Source organism: Pseudophryne corroboree, unplaced genomic scaffold, assembly GCF_028390025.1.
Source record: "Pseudophryne corroboree isolate aPseCor3 unplaced genomic scaffold, aPseCor3.hap2 scaffold_1310, whole genome shotgun sequence".
NCBI lineage: Eukaryota > Metazoa > Chordata > Amphibia > Anura > Myobatrachidae > Pseudophryne > Pseudophryne corroboree.
This window is the reverse complement of record NW_026967936.1, coordinates 106037-122194: the sequence shown is the minus strand read 5'-3', so window position 1 is coordinate 122194 and position 16158 is coordinate 106037. Positions and strand designations below refer to the sequence as shown.

At 34.3% G+C, this 16158-nt stretch overlaps 16 non-coding genes across 16 annotated transcripts; all 16 read left to right on the top strand.

Moving 5' to 3' along the window:
* The first annotated feature begins 292 nt into the window (after positions 1-292).
* Positions 293-375, top strand: TRNAL-CAG (transfer RNA leucine (anticodon CAG)). Its single transcript has one exon. It is a non-coding gene; the product is annotated as a tRNA-Leu (tRNA).
* Positions 376-1053: 678 nt separating this feature from the next.
* Positions 1054-1136, top strand: TRNAL-CAG (transfer RNA leucine (anticodon CAG)). The gene has a single exon. It is a non-coding gene; the product is annotated as a tRNA-Leu (tRNA).
* A 678-nt stretch (positions 1137-1814) lies between these two features.
* Positions 1815-1897, top strand: TRNAL-CAG (transfer RNA leucine (anticodon CAG)). Its single transcript has one exon. It is a non-coding gene; the product is annotated as a tRNA-Leu (tRNA).
* Positions 1898-3314: 1417 nt separating this feature from the next.
* On the top strand, positions 3315-3397 carry TRNAL-CAG (transfer RNA leucine (anticodon CAG)). Its single transcript has one exon. It is a non-coding gene; the product is annotated as a tRNA-Leu (tRNA).
* A 2156-nt stretch (positions 3398-5553) lies between these two features.
* Positions 5554-5636, top strand: TRNAL-CAG (transfer RNA leucine (anticodon CAG)). The gene has a single exon. It is a non-coding gene; the product is annotated as a tRNA-Leu (tRNA).
* Positions 5637-6314: 678 nt separating this feature from the next.
* TRNAL-CAG (transfer RNA leucine (anticodon CAG)) lies at positions 6315-6397 on the top strand. Its single transcript has one exon. It is a non-coding gene; the product is annotated as a tRNA-Leu (tRNA).
* Positions 6398-7075: 678 nt separating this feature from the next.
* On the top strand, positions 7076-7158 carry TRNAL-CAG (transfer RNA leucine (anticodon CAG)). The gene has a single exon. It is a non-coding gene; the product is annotated as a tRNA-Leu (tRNA).
* A 1416-nt stretch (positions 7159-8574) lies between these two features.
* On the top strand, positions 8575-8657 carry TRNAL-CAG (transfer RNA leucine (anticodon CAG)). Its single transcript has one exon. It is a non-coding gene; the product is annotated as a tRNA-Leu (tRNA).
* Positions 8658-9335: 678 nt separating this feature from the next.
* TRNAL-CAG (transfer RNA leucine (anticodon CAG)) lies at positions 9336-9418 on the top strand. The gene has a single exon. It is a non-coding gene; the product is annotated as a tRNA-Leu (tRNA).
* Positions 9419-10835: 1417 nt separating this feature from the next.
* On the top strand, positions 10836-10918 carry TRNAL-CAG (transfer RNA leucine (anticodon CAG)). The gene has a single exon. It is a non-coding gene; the product is annotated as a tRNA-Leu (tRNA).
* A 678-nt stretch (positions 10919-11596) lies between these two features.
* Positions 11597-11679, top strand: TRNAL-CAG (transfer RNA leucine (anticodon CAG)). Its single transcript has one exon. It is a non-coding gene; the product is annotated as a tRNA-Leu (tRNA).
* Positions 11680-12357: 678 nt separating this feature from the next.
* Positions 12358-12440, top strand: TRNAL-CAG (transfer RNA leucine (anticodon CAG)). The gene has a single exon. It is a non-coding gene; the product is annotated as a tRNA-Leu (tRNA).
* A 678-nt stretch (positions 12441-13118) lies between these two features.
* Positions 13119-13201, top strand: TRNAL-CAG (transfer RNA leucine (anticodon CAG)). Its single transcript has one exon. It is a non-coding gene; the product is annotated as a tRNA-Leu (tRNA).
* Positions 13202-13879: 678 nt separating this feature from the next.
* TRNAL-CAG (transfer RNA leucine (anticodon CAG)) lies at positions 13880-13962 on the top strand. Its single transcript has one exon. It is a non-coding gene; the product is annotated as a tRNA-Leu (tRNA).
* Positions 13963-14640: 678 nt separating this feature from the next.
* On the top strand, positions 14641-14723 carry TRNAL-CAG (transfer RNA leucine (anticodon CAG)). The gene has a single exon. It is a non-coding gene; the product is annotated as a tRNA-Leu (tRNA).
* A 678-nt stretch (positions 14724-15401) lies between these two features.
* Positions 15402-15484, top strand: TRNAL-CAG (transfer RNA leucine (anticodon CAG)). The gene has a single exon. It is a non-coding gene; the product is annotated as a tRNA-Leu (tRNA).
* The last annotated feature ends 674 nt before the right edge of the window (positions 15485-16158 follow it).

Below are 16158 nucleotides of genomic sequence, written 5' to 3'. Positions count from 1 at the left end.
CGAACCCATGAGCTAAATTAAAGAACCAGTTTGTGCAAGATTCACAAATTTAATTTCATTGCTGAGTTAAAATCCATTAGAGAACAAACTCTAGACACTTGGATTCCAACCCTGAACATGGAAAACAAAACTTACTTTTATTGCAACGCCAACTAGAAACCTCTTTAAAATGAATGGAAAAGCAATTCATATTTAGTTTTTAAATTAACAGTTTTAATAGTAACATTGTCATTGTAACTATAGATAGGTTATTTCATAATATACATCTTTTCAAAAAGTAGTGGTTTCATGTGTCAGGATGGCCGAGCGGTCTAAGGTGCTGCGTTCAGGTCGCAGTCTCCTCTGGAGGCGTGGGTTCAAATCCCACTTCTGACAATGTTATTCATTTTCTTATTTGCTCTACAGTTTCTATTTCTTGTTACTTGTGAAAAGATTGACTTTAGAATTAGACATACACTCACTGCAAATCTCTTTCAATTTACAACATAAAAAATGCATCAATTATTTCATTATTTCCCATGTTGCAATAAAAGATCAGATTGTATTCTCTCTGAATAAAAGAGCTTGAAACCAACCACATATGTGTATATCATATTATTTTTATTATTTGATCCACAATTCTTTATTTACAGAGGTAGCAAAATAAAATATCTCACAAATTCAGAATGAGGGCTCCATATCTTTGGCTTAAGAAAACTGCTCTTCTCAGCCAATGGTTATGAACAGAAACCCCACTGGGGTCCACTACAATGGCATCCAATCGAACCCATGAGCTAAATTAAATAACCAGTTTGTGCAAGATTCACAAATTTAATTTCATTGCTGAGTTAAAATCCATTAGAGAACAAACTCTAGACACTTGGATTCCAACCCTGAACATGGAAAACAAAACATACTTTTATTGTAACGCCAACTAGAAACCTCTTTAAAATGAATGAAAAAGCAATTCATATTTAGTTTTTAAATTAACAGTTTTAATAGCAACATTGTCATTGTAACTATAGATAGGCTATTTCATAATATACATCTTTTAAAAAAGTAGTTATTTCATGTGTCAGGATGGCCGAGCGGTCTAAGGCGCTGCGTTCAGGTCGCAGTCTCCTCTGGAGGCGTGGGTTCAAATCCCACTTCTGACAATGTTATTCATTTTCTTCTTTGCTCTACAGTTTCTATTTCTTGTTACTTGTGAAAAGATTGACTTTAGAATTAGACTTACACTCACTGCAAATCTCTTTCAATTTACAACATAAAAAATGCATCAATTATTTCATTATTTCCCATGTTGCAATAAAAGATCAGATTGTATTCTCTCTGGATAAAAGAGCTTGAAACCAACCACATATGTGTATATCATATTATTTTTATTATTTGATCCACAATTCTTTATTTACAGAGGTAGCAAAATAAAATATCTCACAAATTCAGAATGAGGGCTCCATATCTTTGGCTTAAGAAAACTGCTCTTCTCAGCCAATGGTCATGAACAGAAACCCCACTGGGGTCCACTACAATGGCATCCAATCAAACCCATGAGCTAAATTAAGTAGCCAGTTTGTGCAAGATTCACAAATTTAATTTCATTGCTGAGTTAAAATCCATTAGAGAACAAACTCTAGACACTTGGATTCCAACCCTGAACATGGAAAACAAAACTTACTTTTATTGTAATGCCAACTAGAAACCTCTTTAAAATGAATGGAAAAGCAATTCATATTTAGTTTTTAAATTAACAGTTTTAATAGCAACATTGTCATTGTAACTATAGATAGGTTATTTCATAATATACATCTTTTCAAAAAGTAGTTGTTTCATGTGTCAGGATGGCCGAGCGGTCTAAGGCGCTGCGTTCAGGTCGCAGTCTTTTCTGGAGGCGTGGGTTCAAATCCCACTTCTGACAATGTTATTCATTTTCTTATTTGCTCTACAGTTTCTATTTCTTGTTACTTGTGAAAAGATTGACTTTAGAATTAGACTTACACTCACTGCAAATCTCTTTCAATTTACAACATAAAAAATGCATCAATTATTTCATTATTTCCCATGTTGCAATAAAAGATCAGATTGTATTCTCCCTGGATAAAAGAGCTTGAAACCAACCACATATGTGTATATCATATTATTTTTATTATTTGATCCACAATTCTTTATTTACAGAGGTAGCAAAATAAAATATCTCACAAATTCAGAATGAGGGCTCCATATCTTTGGCTTAAGAAAACTGCTCTTCTCAGCCAATGGTCATGAACAGAAACCCCACTGGGGTCCACTACAATGGCATCCAATCAAACCCATGAGCTAAATTAAGTAGCCAGTTTGTGCAAGATTCACAAATTTCATTTCATTGCTGAGTTAAAATCCATTAGAGAACAAACTCTAGACACTTGGATTCCAGCCCTGAACATGGAAAACAAAACTTACTTTTATTGTAACGCCAACTAGAAACCTCTTTAAAATGAATGGAAAAGCAATTCATATTTATTTTTTAAATTAACAGTTTTAATAGCAACATTGTCATTGTAACTATAGATAGGTTATTTCATAATATACATCTTTTCAAAAAGCAGTGGTTTCATGTGTCAGGATGGCCGAGCGGTCTAAGGCGCTGAGTGGCCTGGGTTCAAATCCCACTTCTGACAATGTTATTCATTTTCTTCTTTGCTCTACAGTTTCTATTTCTTGTTACTTGTGAAAAGATTGGCTTTAGAATTAGACAAACACTCACTGCAAATCTCTTTCAATTTACAACATAAAAAATGCATCAATTATTTCATTATTTCCCATGTTGCAATAAAAGATCAGATTGTATTCTCCCTGGATAAAAGAGCTTGAAACCAACCACATATGTGTATATCATATTATTTTTATTATTTGATCCACAATTCTTTATTTACAGAGGTAGCAAAATAAAATATCTCACAAATTCAGAATGAGGGCTCCATATCTTTGGCTTAAGAAAACTGCTCTTCTCAGCCAATGGTCATGAACAGAAACCCCACTGGGGTCCACTACAATGGCATCCAATCGAACCCATGAGCTAAATTAAATAACCAGTTTGTGCAAGATTCACAAATTGAATTTCATTGCTGAGTTAAAATCCATTAGAGAACAAACTCTAGACACTTGGATTCCAACCCTGAACATGGAAAACAAAACATACTTTTATTGTAACGCCAACTAGAAACCTCTTTAAAATGAATGAAAAAGCAATTCATATTTAGTTTTTAAATTAACAGTTTTAATAGCAACATTGTCATTGTAACTATAGATAGGTTATTTCATAATATACATCTTTTCAAAAAGTAGTGGTTTCATGTGTCAGGATGGCCGAGCGGTCTAAGGCGCTGCGTTCAGGTCGCAGTCTCCTCTGGAGGCGTGGGTTCAAATCCCACTTCTGACAATGTTATTCATTTTCTTATTTGCTCTACAGTTTCTATTTCTTGTTACTTGTGAAAAGATTGACTTTAGAATTAGACTTACACTCACTGCAAATCTCTTTCAATTTACAACATAAAAAATGCATCAGTTATTTCATTATTTCCCATGTTGCAATAAAAGATCAGATTGTATTCTCCCTGGATAAAAGAGCTTGAAACCAACCACATATGTGTATATCATATTATTATTATTATTTTATCCACAATTCTTTATTTACAGAGGTAGCAAAATAAAATATCTCACAAATTCAGAATGAGGGCTCCATATCTTTGGCTTAAGAAAACTGCTCTTCTCAGCCAATGGTCATGAACAGAAACCCCACTGGGGTCCACTACAATGGCATCCAATCAAACCCATGAGCTAAATTAAGTAGCCAGTTTGTGCAAGATTCACAAATTTCATTTCATTGCTGAGTTAAAATCCATTAGAGAACAAACTCTAGACACTTGGATTCCAACCCTGAACATGGAAAACAAAACTTACTTTTATTGTAACGCCAACTAGAAACCTCTTTAAAATGAATGGAAAAGCAATTCATATTTATTTTTAAAATTAACAGTTTTAATAGCAACATTGTCATTGTAACTATAGATAGGTTATTTCATAATATACATCTTTTCAAAAAGCAGTAGTTTCATGTGTCAGGATGGCTGAGCGGTTTAAGGCGCTGAGTGGCCTGGGTTCAAATCCCACTTCTGACAATGTTATTCATTTTCTTCTTTGCTCTACAGTTTCTATTTCTTGTTACTTGTGAAAAGATTGGCTTTAGAATTAGACAAACACTCACTGCAAATCTCTTTCACTTTACAACATAAAAAATGCATCAATTATTTCTCTATTTCCCATGTTGCAATAAAAGATCAGATTGTATTCTCTCTGGATAAAAGAGCTTGAAACCAACCACATATGTGTATATCATATTATTTTTATTATTTGATCCACAATTCTTTATTTACAGAGGTAGCAAAATAAAATATCTCACAAATTCAGAATGAGGGCTCCATATCTTTGGCTTAAGAAAACTGCTCTTCTCAGCCAATGGTCATGAACAGAAACCCCACTGGGGTCCACTAAATTGGCATCCAATCAAACTCATGAGCTAAATTAAGTAGCCAGTTTGTGCAAGATTCACAAATTTCATTTCATTGCTGAGTTAAAATCCATTAGAGAACAAACTCTAGACACTTGGATTCCAACCCTGAACATGGAAAACAAAACTTACTTTTATTGTAACGCCAACTAGAAACCTCTTTAAAATGAATGGAAAAGCAATTCATATTTATTTTTTAAATTAACAGTTTTAATAGCAACATTGTCATTGTAACTATAGATAGGTTATTTCATAATATACATCTTTTCAAAAAGCAGTGGTTTCATGTGTCAGGATGGCCGAGCGGTCTAAGGCGCTGAGTGGCCTGGGTTCAAATCCCACTTCTGACAATGTTATTCATTTTCTTCTTTGCTCTACAGTTTCTATTTCTTGTTACTTGTGAAAAGATTGACTTTAGAATTAGACAAACACTCACTGCAAATCTCTTTCAATTTACAACATAAAAAATGCATCAATTATTTCATTATTTCCCATGTTGCAATAAAAGATCAGATTGTATTCTCCCTGGATAAAAGAGCTTGAAACCAACCACATATGTGTATATCATATTATTTTTATTATTTGATCCACAATTCTTTATTTACAGAGGTAGCAAAATAAAATATCTCACAAATTCAGAATGAGGGCTCCATATCTTTGGCTTAAGAAAACTGCTCTTCTCAGCCAATGGTCATGAACAGAAACCCCACTGGGGTCCACTACAATGGCATCCAATCGAACCCATGAGCTAAATTAAATAACCAGTTTGTGCAAGATTCACAAATTTAATTTCATTGCTGAGTTAAAATCCATTAGAGAACAAACTCTAGACACTTGGATTCCAACCCTGAACATGGAAAACAAAACATACTTTTATTGTAACGCCAACTAGAAACCTCTTTAAAATGAATGAAAAAGCAATTCATATTTAGTTTTTAAATTAACAGTTTTAATAGCAACATTGTCATTGTAACTATAGATAGGTTATTTCATAATATACATCTTTTCAAAAAGTAGTGGTTTCATGTGTCAGGATGGCCGAGCGGTCTAAGGCGCTGCGTTCAGGTCGCAGTCTCCTCTGGAGGCGTGGGTTCAAATCCCACTTCTGACAATGTTATTCATTTTCTTATTTGCTCTACAGTTTCTATTTCTTGTTACTTGTGAAAAGATTGACTTTAGAATTAGACTTACACTCACTGCAAATCTCTTTCAATTTACAACATAAAAAATGCATCAATTATTTCATTATTTCCCATGTTGCAATAAAAGATCAGATTGTATTCTCCCTGGATAAAAGAGCTTGAAACCAACCACATATGTGTATATCATATTATTTTTATTATTTTATCCACAATTCTTTATTTACAGAGGTAGCAAAATAAAATATCTCACAAATTCAGAATGAGGGCTCCATATCTTTGGCTTAAGAAAACTGCTCTTCTCAGCCAATGGTCATGAACAGAAACCCCACTGGGGTCCACTACAATGGCATCCAATCAAACCCATGAGCTAAATTAAGTAGCCAGTTTGTGCAAGATTCACAAATTTCATTTCATTGCTGAGTTAAAATCCATTAGAGAACAAACTCTAGACACTTGGATTCCAACCCTGAACATGGAAAACAAAACTTACTTTTATTGTAACGCCAACTAGAAACCTCTTTAAAATGAATGGAAAAGCAATTCATATTTATTTTTAAAATTAACAGTTTTAATAGCAACATTGTCATTGTAACTATAGATAGGTTATTTCATAATATACATCTTTTCAAAAAGCAGTGGTTTCATGTGTCAGGATGGCCGAGCGGTCTAAGGCGCTGCGTTCAGGTCGCAGTCCCCTCTGGAGGCGTGGGTTCAAATCCCACTTCTGACAATGTTATTCATTTTCTTCTTTGCTCTACAGTTTCTATTTCTTGTTACTTGTGAAAAGATTGACTTTAGAATTAGACTTACACTCACTGCAAATCTCTTTCAATTTACAACATAAAAAATGCATCAATTATTTCATTATTTCCCATGTGTCAATAAAAGATCAGATTGTATTCTCCCTGGATAAAAGAGCTTGAAACCAACCACATATGTGAATATCATATTATTTTTATTATTTGATCCACAATTCTTTATTTACAGAGGTAGCAAAATAAAATATCTCACAAATTCAGAATGAGGGCTCCATATCTTTGGCTTAAGAAAACTGCTCTTCTCAGCCAATGGTCATGAACAGAAACCCCACTGGGGTCCACTAAATTGGCATCCAATCAAACCCATGAGCTAAATTAAGTAGCCAGTTTGTGCAAGATTCACAAATTTCATTTCATTGCTGAGTTAAAATCCATTAGAGAACAAACTCTTGACACTTGGATTCCAACCCTGAACATGGAAAACAAAACTTACTTTTATTGTAACGCCAACTAGAAACCTCTTTAAAATGAATGGAAAAGCAATTCATATCTAGTTTTTAAATTAACAGTTTTAATAGCAACATTGTCATTGTAACTATAGATAGGTTATTTCATAATATACATCTTTTCAAAAAGCAGTGGTTTCATGTGTCAGGATGGCCGAGCGGTCTAAGGCGCTGCGTTCAGGTCGCAGTCTCCTCTGGAGGCGTGGGTTAAAATCCCACTTCTGACAATGTTATTCATTTTCTTCTTTGCTCTACAGTTTCTATTTCTTGTTACTTGTGAAAAGATTGACTTTAGAATTAGACAAACACTCACTGCAAATCTCTTTCAATTTACAACATAAAAAATGCATCAATAATTTCATTATTTCCCATGTTGCAATAAAAGATCAGATTGTATTCTTCCTGGATAAAAGAGCTTGAAACCAACCCCATATGTGTATATCATATTATTTTTATTATTTTATCCACAATTTTTATTTACAGAGGTAGCAAAATAAAATATCTCACAAATTCAGAATGAGGGCTCCATATCTTTGGCTTAAGAAAACTGCTCTTCTCAGCCAATGGTCATGAACAGAAACCCCACTGGGGTCCACTACAATGGCATCCAATCAAACCCATGAGCTAAATTAAGTAGCCAGTTTGTGCAAGATTCACAAATTTCATTTCATTGCTGAGTTAAAATCCATTAGAGAACAAACTCTAGACACTTGGATTCCAACCCTGAACATGGAAAACAAAACTTACTTTTATTGTAACGCCAACTAGAAACCTCTTTAAAATGAATGGAAAAGCAATTCATATTTATTTTTTAAATTAACAGTTTTAATAGCAACATTGTCATTGTAACTATAGATAGGTTATTTCATAATATACATCTTTTCAAAAAGCAGTGGTTTCATGTGTCAGGATGGCCGAGCGGTCTAAGGCGCTGAGTGGCCTGGGTTCAAATCCCACTTCTGACAATGTTATTAATTTTCTTCTTTGCTCTACAGTTTCTATTTCTTGTTACTTGTGAAAAGATTGACTTTAGAATTAGACAAACACTCACTGCAAATCTCTTTCAATTTACAACATAAAAAATGCATCAATTATTTCATTATTTCCCATGTTGCAATAAAAGATCAGATTGTATTCTCTCTGGATAAAAGAGCTTGAAACCAACCACATATGTGTATATCATATTATTTTTATTATTTGATCCACAATTCTTTATTTACAGAGGTAGCAAAATAAAATATCTCACAAATTCAGAATGAGGGCTCCATATCTTTGGCTTAAGAAAACTGCTCTTCTCAGCCAATGGTCATGAACAGAAACCCCACTGGGGTCCACTACAATGGCATCCAATCGAACCCATGAGCTAAATTAAATAACCAGTTTGTGCAAGATTCACAAATTTAATTTCATTGCTGAGTTAAAATCCATTAGAGAACAAACTCTAGACACTTGGATTCCAACCCTGAACATGGAAAACAAAACTTACTTTTATTGTAACGCCAACTAGAAACCTCTTTAAAATGAATGAAAAAGCAATTCATATCTAGTTTTTAAATTAACAGTTTTAATAGCAACATTGTCATTGTAACTATAGATAGGTTATTTCATAATATACATCTTTTCAAAAAGCAGTGGTTTCATGTGTCAGGATGGCCGAGCGGTCTAAGGCGCTGCGTTCAGGTCGCAGTCCACTCTGGAGGCGTGGGTTCAAATCCCACTTCTGACAATGTTATTCATTTTCTTCTTTGCTCTACAGTTTCTATTTCTTGTTACTTGTGAAAAGATTGACTTTAGAATTAGACTTACACTCACTGCAAATCTCTTTCAATTTACAACATAAAAAATGCATCAATTATTTCATTATTTCCCATGTGTCAATAAAAGATCAGATTGTATTCTCCCTGGATAAAAGAGCTTGAAACCAACCACATATGTGTATATCATATTATTTTTATTATTTGATCCACAATTCTTTATTTACAGAGGTAGCAAAATAAAATATCTCACAAATTCAGAATGAGGGCTCCATATCTTTGGCTTAAGAAAACTGCTCTTCTCAGCCAATGGTCATGAACAGAAACCCCACTGGGGTCCACTAAATTGGCATCCAATCAAACCCATGAGCTAAATTAAGTAGCCAGTTTGTGCAAGATTCACAAATTTCATTTCATTGCTGAGTTAAAATCCATTAGAGAACAAACTCTAGACACTTGGATTCCAACCCTGAACATGGAAAACAAAACTTACTTTTATTGTAACGCCAACTAGAAACCTCTTTAAAATGAATGGAAAAGCAATTCATATCTAGTTTTTAAATTAACAGTTTTAATAGCAACATTGTCATTGTAACTATAGATAGGTTATTTCATAATATACATCTTTTCAAAAAGCAGTGATTTCATGTGTCAGGATGGCCAAGCGGTCTAAGGCGCTGCGTTCAGGTCGCAGTCTCCTCTGGAGGCGTGGGTTCAAATCCCACTTCTGACAATGTTATTCATTTTCTTCTTTGCTCTACAGTTTCTATTTCTTGTTACTTGTGAGAAGATTGACTTTAGAATTAGACAAACACTCACTGCAAATCTCTTTCAATTTACAACATAAAAAATGCATCAATTATTTCATTATTTCCCATGTTGCAATAAAAGATCAGATTGTATTCTCCCTGGATAAAAGAGCTTGAAACCAACCACATATGTGTATATCATATTATTTTTATTATTTGATCCACAATTCTTTATTTACAGAGGTAGCAAAATAAAATATCTCACAAATTCAGAATGAGGGCTCCATATCTTTGGCTTAAGAAAACTGCTCTTCTCAGCCAATGGTCATGAACAGAAACCCCACTGGGGTCCACTACAATGGCATCCAATCGAACCCATGAGCTAAATTAAATAACCAGTTTGTGAAAGATTCACAAATTTAATTTCATTGCTGAGTTAAAATCCATTAGAGAACAAACTCTAGACACTTGGATTCCAACCCTGAACATGGAAAACAAAACTTACTTTTATTGTAACGCCAACTAGAAACCTCTTTAAAATGAATGAAAAAGCAATTCATATCTAGTTTTTAAATTAACAGTTTTAATAGCAACATTGTCATTGTAACTATAGATAGGTTATTTCATAATATACATCTTTTCAAAAAGCAGTGGTTTCATGTGTGAGGATGGCCGAGCGGTCTAAGGCGCTGCGTGTCCTGGGTTCAAATCCAACTTCTGACAATGTTATTCATTTTCTTCTTTGCTCTACAGTTTCTATTTCTTGTTACTTGTGAAAAGATTGGCTTTAGAATTAGACAAACACTCACTGCAAATCTCTTTCAATTTACAACATAAAAAATGCATCAATTATTTCATTATTTCCCATGTTGCAATAAAAGATCAGATTGTATTCTCCCTGGATAAAAGAGCTTGAAACCAACCACATATGTGTATATCATATTATTTTTATTATTTGATCCACAATTCTTTATTTACAGAGGTAGCAAAATAAAATATCTCACAAATTCAGAATGAGTGCTCCATATCTTTGGCTTAAGAAAACTGCTCTTCTCAGCCAATGGTCATGAACAGAAACCCCACTGGGGTCCACTACAATGGCATCCAATCGAACCCATGAGCTAAATTAAATAACCAGTTTGTGCAAGATTCACAAATTTAATTTCATTGCTGAGTTAAAATCCATTAGAGAACAAACTCTAGACACTTGGATTCCAACCCTGAACATGGAAAACAAAACATACTTTTATTGTAACGCCAACTAGAAACCTCTTTAAAATGAATGAAAAAGCAATTCATATTTAGTTTTTAAATTAACAGTTTTAATAGCAACATTGTCATTGTAACTATAGATAGGTTATTTCATAATATACATCTTTTAAAAAAGGAGTTGTTTCATGTGTCAGGATGGCCGAGCGGTCTAAGGCGCTGCGTTCAGGTCGCAGTCTCCTCTGGAGGCGTGGGTTCAAATCCCACTTCTGACAATGTTATTCATTTTCTTCTTTGCTCTACAGTTTCTATTTCTTGTTACTTGTGAAAAGATTGACTTTAGAATTAGACAAACACTCACTGCAAATCTCTTTCAATTTACAACATAAAAAATGCATCAATTATTTCATTATTTCCCATGTTGCAATAAAAGATCAGATTGTATTCTCTCTGGATAAAAGAGCTTGAAACCAACCACATATGTGTATATCATATTATTTTTATTATTTGATCCACAATTCTTTATTTACAGAGGTAGCAAAATAAAATATCTCACAAATTCAGAATGAGGGCTCCATATCTTTGGCTTAAGAAAACTGCTCTTCTCAGCCAATGGTCATGAACAGAAACCCCACTGGGGTCCACTAAATTGGCATCCAATCAAACCCATGAGCTAAATTAAGTAGCCAGTTTGTGCAAGATTCACAAATTTCATTTCATTGCTGAGTTAAAATCCATTAGAGAACAAACTCTAGACACTTGGATTCCAACCCTGAACATGAAAAACAAAACTTACTTTTATTGTAACGCCAACTAGAAACCTCTTTAAAATGAATGGAAAAGCAATTCATATCTAGTTTTTAAATTAACATTTTTAATAGCAACATTGTCATTGTAACTATAGATAGGTTATTTCATAATATACATCTTTTCAAAAAGCAGTGGTTTCATGTGTCAGGATGGCCGAGCGGTCTAACGCGCTGCGTTCAGGTCGCAGTCTCCTCTGGAGGCGTGGGTTCAAATCCCACTTCTGACAATGTTATTCATTTTCTTCTTTGCTCTACAGTTTCTATTTCTTGTTACTTGTGAAAAGATTGACTTTAGAATTAGACAAACACTCACTGCAAATCTCTTTCAATTTACAACATAAAAAATGCATCAATTATTTCATTATTTCCCATGTTGCAATAAAAGATCAGATTGTATTCTCCCTGGATAAAAGAGCTTGAAACCAACCACATATGTGTATATCATATTATTTTTATTATTTGATCCACAATTCTTTATTTACAGAGGTAGCAAAATAAAATATCTCACAAATTCAGAATGAGGGCTCCATATCTTTGGCTTAAGAAAACTGCTCTTCTCAGCCAATGGTCATGAACAGAAACCCCACTGGGGTCCACTACAATGGCATCCAATCAAACCCATGAGCTAAATTAAGTAGCCAGTTTGTGCAAGATTCACAAATTTAATTTCATTGCTGAGTTAAAATCCATTAGGGAACAAACTCTAGACACTTGGATTCCAACCCTGAACATGGAAAACAAAACTTACTTTTATTGTAACGCCAACTAGAAACCTCTTTAAAATGAATGGAAAAGCAATTCATATCTAGTTTTTAAATTAACAGTTTTAATAGCAACATTATCATTGTAACTATAGATAGGTTATTTCATAATATACATCTTTTCAAAAAGCAGTGGTTTCATGTGTCAGGATGGCAGAGCGGTCTAAGGCGCTGCGTTCAGGTTGCAGTCTCCTCTGGAGGCGTGGGTTCAAATCCCACTTCTGACAATGTTGTTCGTTTTCTTCTTTGCTCTACAGTTTCTATTTCTTGTTACTTGTGAAAAGATTGACTTTAGATTTAGACAAACACTCACTGCAAATCTCTTTCAATTTACAGCATAAAAAATGCATCAATTATTTCATTATTTCCCATGTTGCAATAATAGATCAGATTGTATTCTCCCTGGATAAAAGAGCTTGAAACCAACCACATATGTGTATATCATATTATTTTTATTATTTGATCCACAATTCTTTATTTACAGAGGTAGCAAAATAAAATATCTCACAAATTCAGAATGAGGGCTCCATATCTTTGGCTTAAGAAAACTGCTCTTCTCAGCCAATGGTCATGAACAGAAACCCCACTGGGGTCCACTAAATTGGCATCCAATCAAACCCATGAGCTAAATTAAGTAGCCAGTTTGTGCAAGATTCACAAATTTCATTTCATTGCTGAGTTAAAATCCATTAGAGAACAAACTCTAGACACTTGGATTCCAACCCTGAACATGGAAAACAAAACTTACTTTTATTGTAACGCCAACTAGAAACCTCTTTAAAATGAATGGAAAAGCAATTCATATCTAGTTTTTAAATTAACAGTTTTAATAGCAACATTGTCATTGTCACTATAGATAGGTTATTTCATAATATACATCTTTTCAAAAAGCAGTGGTTTCATGTGTCAGGATGGCCGAGCGGTCTAAGGCGCTGCGTTCAGGTTGCAGTCTCCTCTGGAGGCGTGGGTTCAAATCCCTCTTCTGACAATGTTATTCATTTTCTTCTTTGCTCTACAGTTTCTATTTCTTGTTACTTGTGAAAAGATTGACTTTAGAATTAGACAAACACTCACTGCAAATCTCTTTCAATTTACAACATAAAAAATGCATCAATTATTTCATTATTTCCCATGTTGCAATAAAAGATCAGATTGTATTCTCCCTTGATAAAAGAGCTTGAAACCAACCACATATGTGTATATCATATTATTTTTATTATTTGATCCACAATTCTTTATTTACAGAGGTAGCAAAATAAAATATCTCACAAATTCAGAATGAGGGCTCCATATCTTTGGCTTAAGAAAACTGCTCTTCTCAGCCAATGGTCATGAACAGAAACCCCACTGGGGTCCACTACAATGGCATCCAATCAAACCCATGAGCTAAATTAAGTAGCCAGTTTGTGCAAGATTCACAAATTTCATTTCATTGCTGAGTTAAAATCCATTAGAGAACAAACTCTAGACACTTGGATTCCAACCCTGAACATGGAATACAAAACTTACTTTTATTGTAACGCCAACTAGAAACCTCTTTAAAATGAATGGAAAAGCAATTCATATTTAGTTTTTAAATTAACAGTTTTAATAGCAACATTGTCATTGTAACTATAGATAGGTTATTTCATAATATACATCTTTTCAAAAAGCAGTAGTTTCATGTGTCAGGATGGCCGAGCGGTCTAAGGCGCTGCGTTCAGGTCGCAGTCTCCTCTGGAGGCGTGGGTTCAAATCCCACTTCTGACAATGTTATTCATTTTCTTCTTTGCTCTACAGTTTCTATTTCTTGTTACTTGTGAAAAGATTGACTTTAGAATTAGACAAACACTCACTGCAAATCTCTTTCAATTTACAACATAAAAAATGCATCAATTATTTCTCTATTTCCCATGTTGCAATAAAAGATCAGATTGTATTCTCCCTGGATAAAAGAGCTTGAAACCAACCACATATGTGTATATCATATTATTTTTATTATTTGATCCACAATTCTTTATTTACAGAGGTAGCAAAATAAAATATCTCACAAATTCAGAATGAGGGCTCCATATCTTTGGCTTAAGAAAACTGCTCTTCTCAGCCAATGGTCATGAACAGAAACCCCACTGGGGTCCACTAAATTGGCATCCAATCAAACCCATGAGCTAAATTAAGTAGCCAGTTTGTGCAAGATTCACAAATTTCATTTCATTGCTGAGTTAAAATCCATTAGGGAACAAACTCTAGACACTTGGATTCCAACCCTGAACATGGAAAACAAAACTTACTTTTATTGTAACGCCAACTAGAAACCTCTTTAAAATGAATGGAAAAGCAATTCATATCTAGTTTTTAAATTAACAGTTTTAATAGCAACATTGTCATTGTCACTATAGATAGGTTATTTCATAATATACATCTTTTCAAAAAGCAGTGGTTTCATGTGTCAGGATGGCCGAGCGGTCTAAGGCGCTGCGTTCAGGTCACAGTCTCCTCTGGAGACGTGGGTTCAAATCCCACTTCTGACAATGTTATTTATTTTCTTCTTTGCTCTACAGTTTCTATTTCTTGTTACTTGTGAAAAGATTGACTTTAGAATTAGACAAACACTCACTGCAAATCTCTTTCAATTTACAACATAAAAAATGCATCAATTATTTCATTATTTCCCATGTTGCAATAAAAGATCAGATTGTATTCTCCCTGGATAAAAGAGCTTGAAACCAACCACATATGTGTATATCATATTATTTTTATTATTTGATCCACAATTCTTTATTTACAGAGGTAGCAAAATAAAATATCTCACAAATTCAGAATGAGGGCTCCATATCTTTGGCTTAAGAAAACTGCTCTTCTCAGCCAATGGTCATGAACAGAAACCCCACTGGGGTCCACTACAATGGCATCCAATCAAACCCATGAGCTAAATTAAGTAGCCAGTTTGTGCAAGATTCACAAATTTCATTTCATTGCTGAGTTAAAATCCATTAGAGAACAAACTCTAGACACTTGGATTCCAACCCTGAACATGGAAAACAAAACTTACTTTTATTGTAACGCCAACTAGAAACCTCTTTAAAATGAATGGAAAAGCAATTCATATTTAGTTTTTAAATTAACAGTTTTAATAGCAACATTGTCATTGTAACTATAGATAGGTTATTTCATAATATACATCTTTTCAAAAAGCAGTAGTTTCATGTGTCAGGATGGCCGAGCGGTCTAAGGCGCTGCGTTCAGGTCGCAGTCTCCTCTGGAGGCGTGGGTTCAAATCCCACTTCTGACAATGTTATTCATTTTCTTCTTTGCTCTACAGTTTCTATTTCTTGTTACTTGTGAAAAGATTGACTTTAGAATTAGACAAACACTCACTGCAAATATCTTTCAATTTACAACATAAAAAAATGCATCAATTATTTCATTATTTCCCATGTTGCAATAAAAGATCAGATTGTATTCTCCCTGGATAAAAGAGCTTGAAACCAACCACATACAGATGTAGCCACCTTTATCTTGAGTGGCCGCGGCGGTTGGCCCGTTCGACCATACGCAGCGTACTGTGGCGTAGCGAGGCGCGCCTAGCCACAGAGAGGCTATCTAATCGCACGGAGACAGACATTTGACGTTTGGCGTTACCTTTACGTGTAATACCTGCGATCAGCCACCAGATGTCGCTTTTTACAATCACCACTGCGCATGCGTGTGGTCTCCCGTAAAATACAATACTGACATACATAATAAGGACTACTGTACTTTACTAAGGCGTCTCATTACGCTGCATACAGCAAATACTGTACTCATTACGCTGCATTATTTAATACAGTACTGTACAGTATATACAGTACGACACCGACGCAAATACAGTAGTACAGCATACAGTATATGATCCATCTACAATACTTTATGAATACTGTATGTGAGCGTGCAAGTCCCGCAGACAAAACACAGTACTGTAAAACC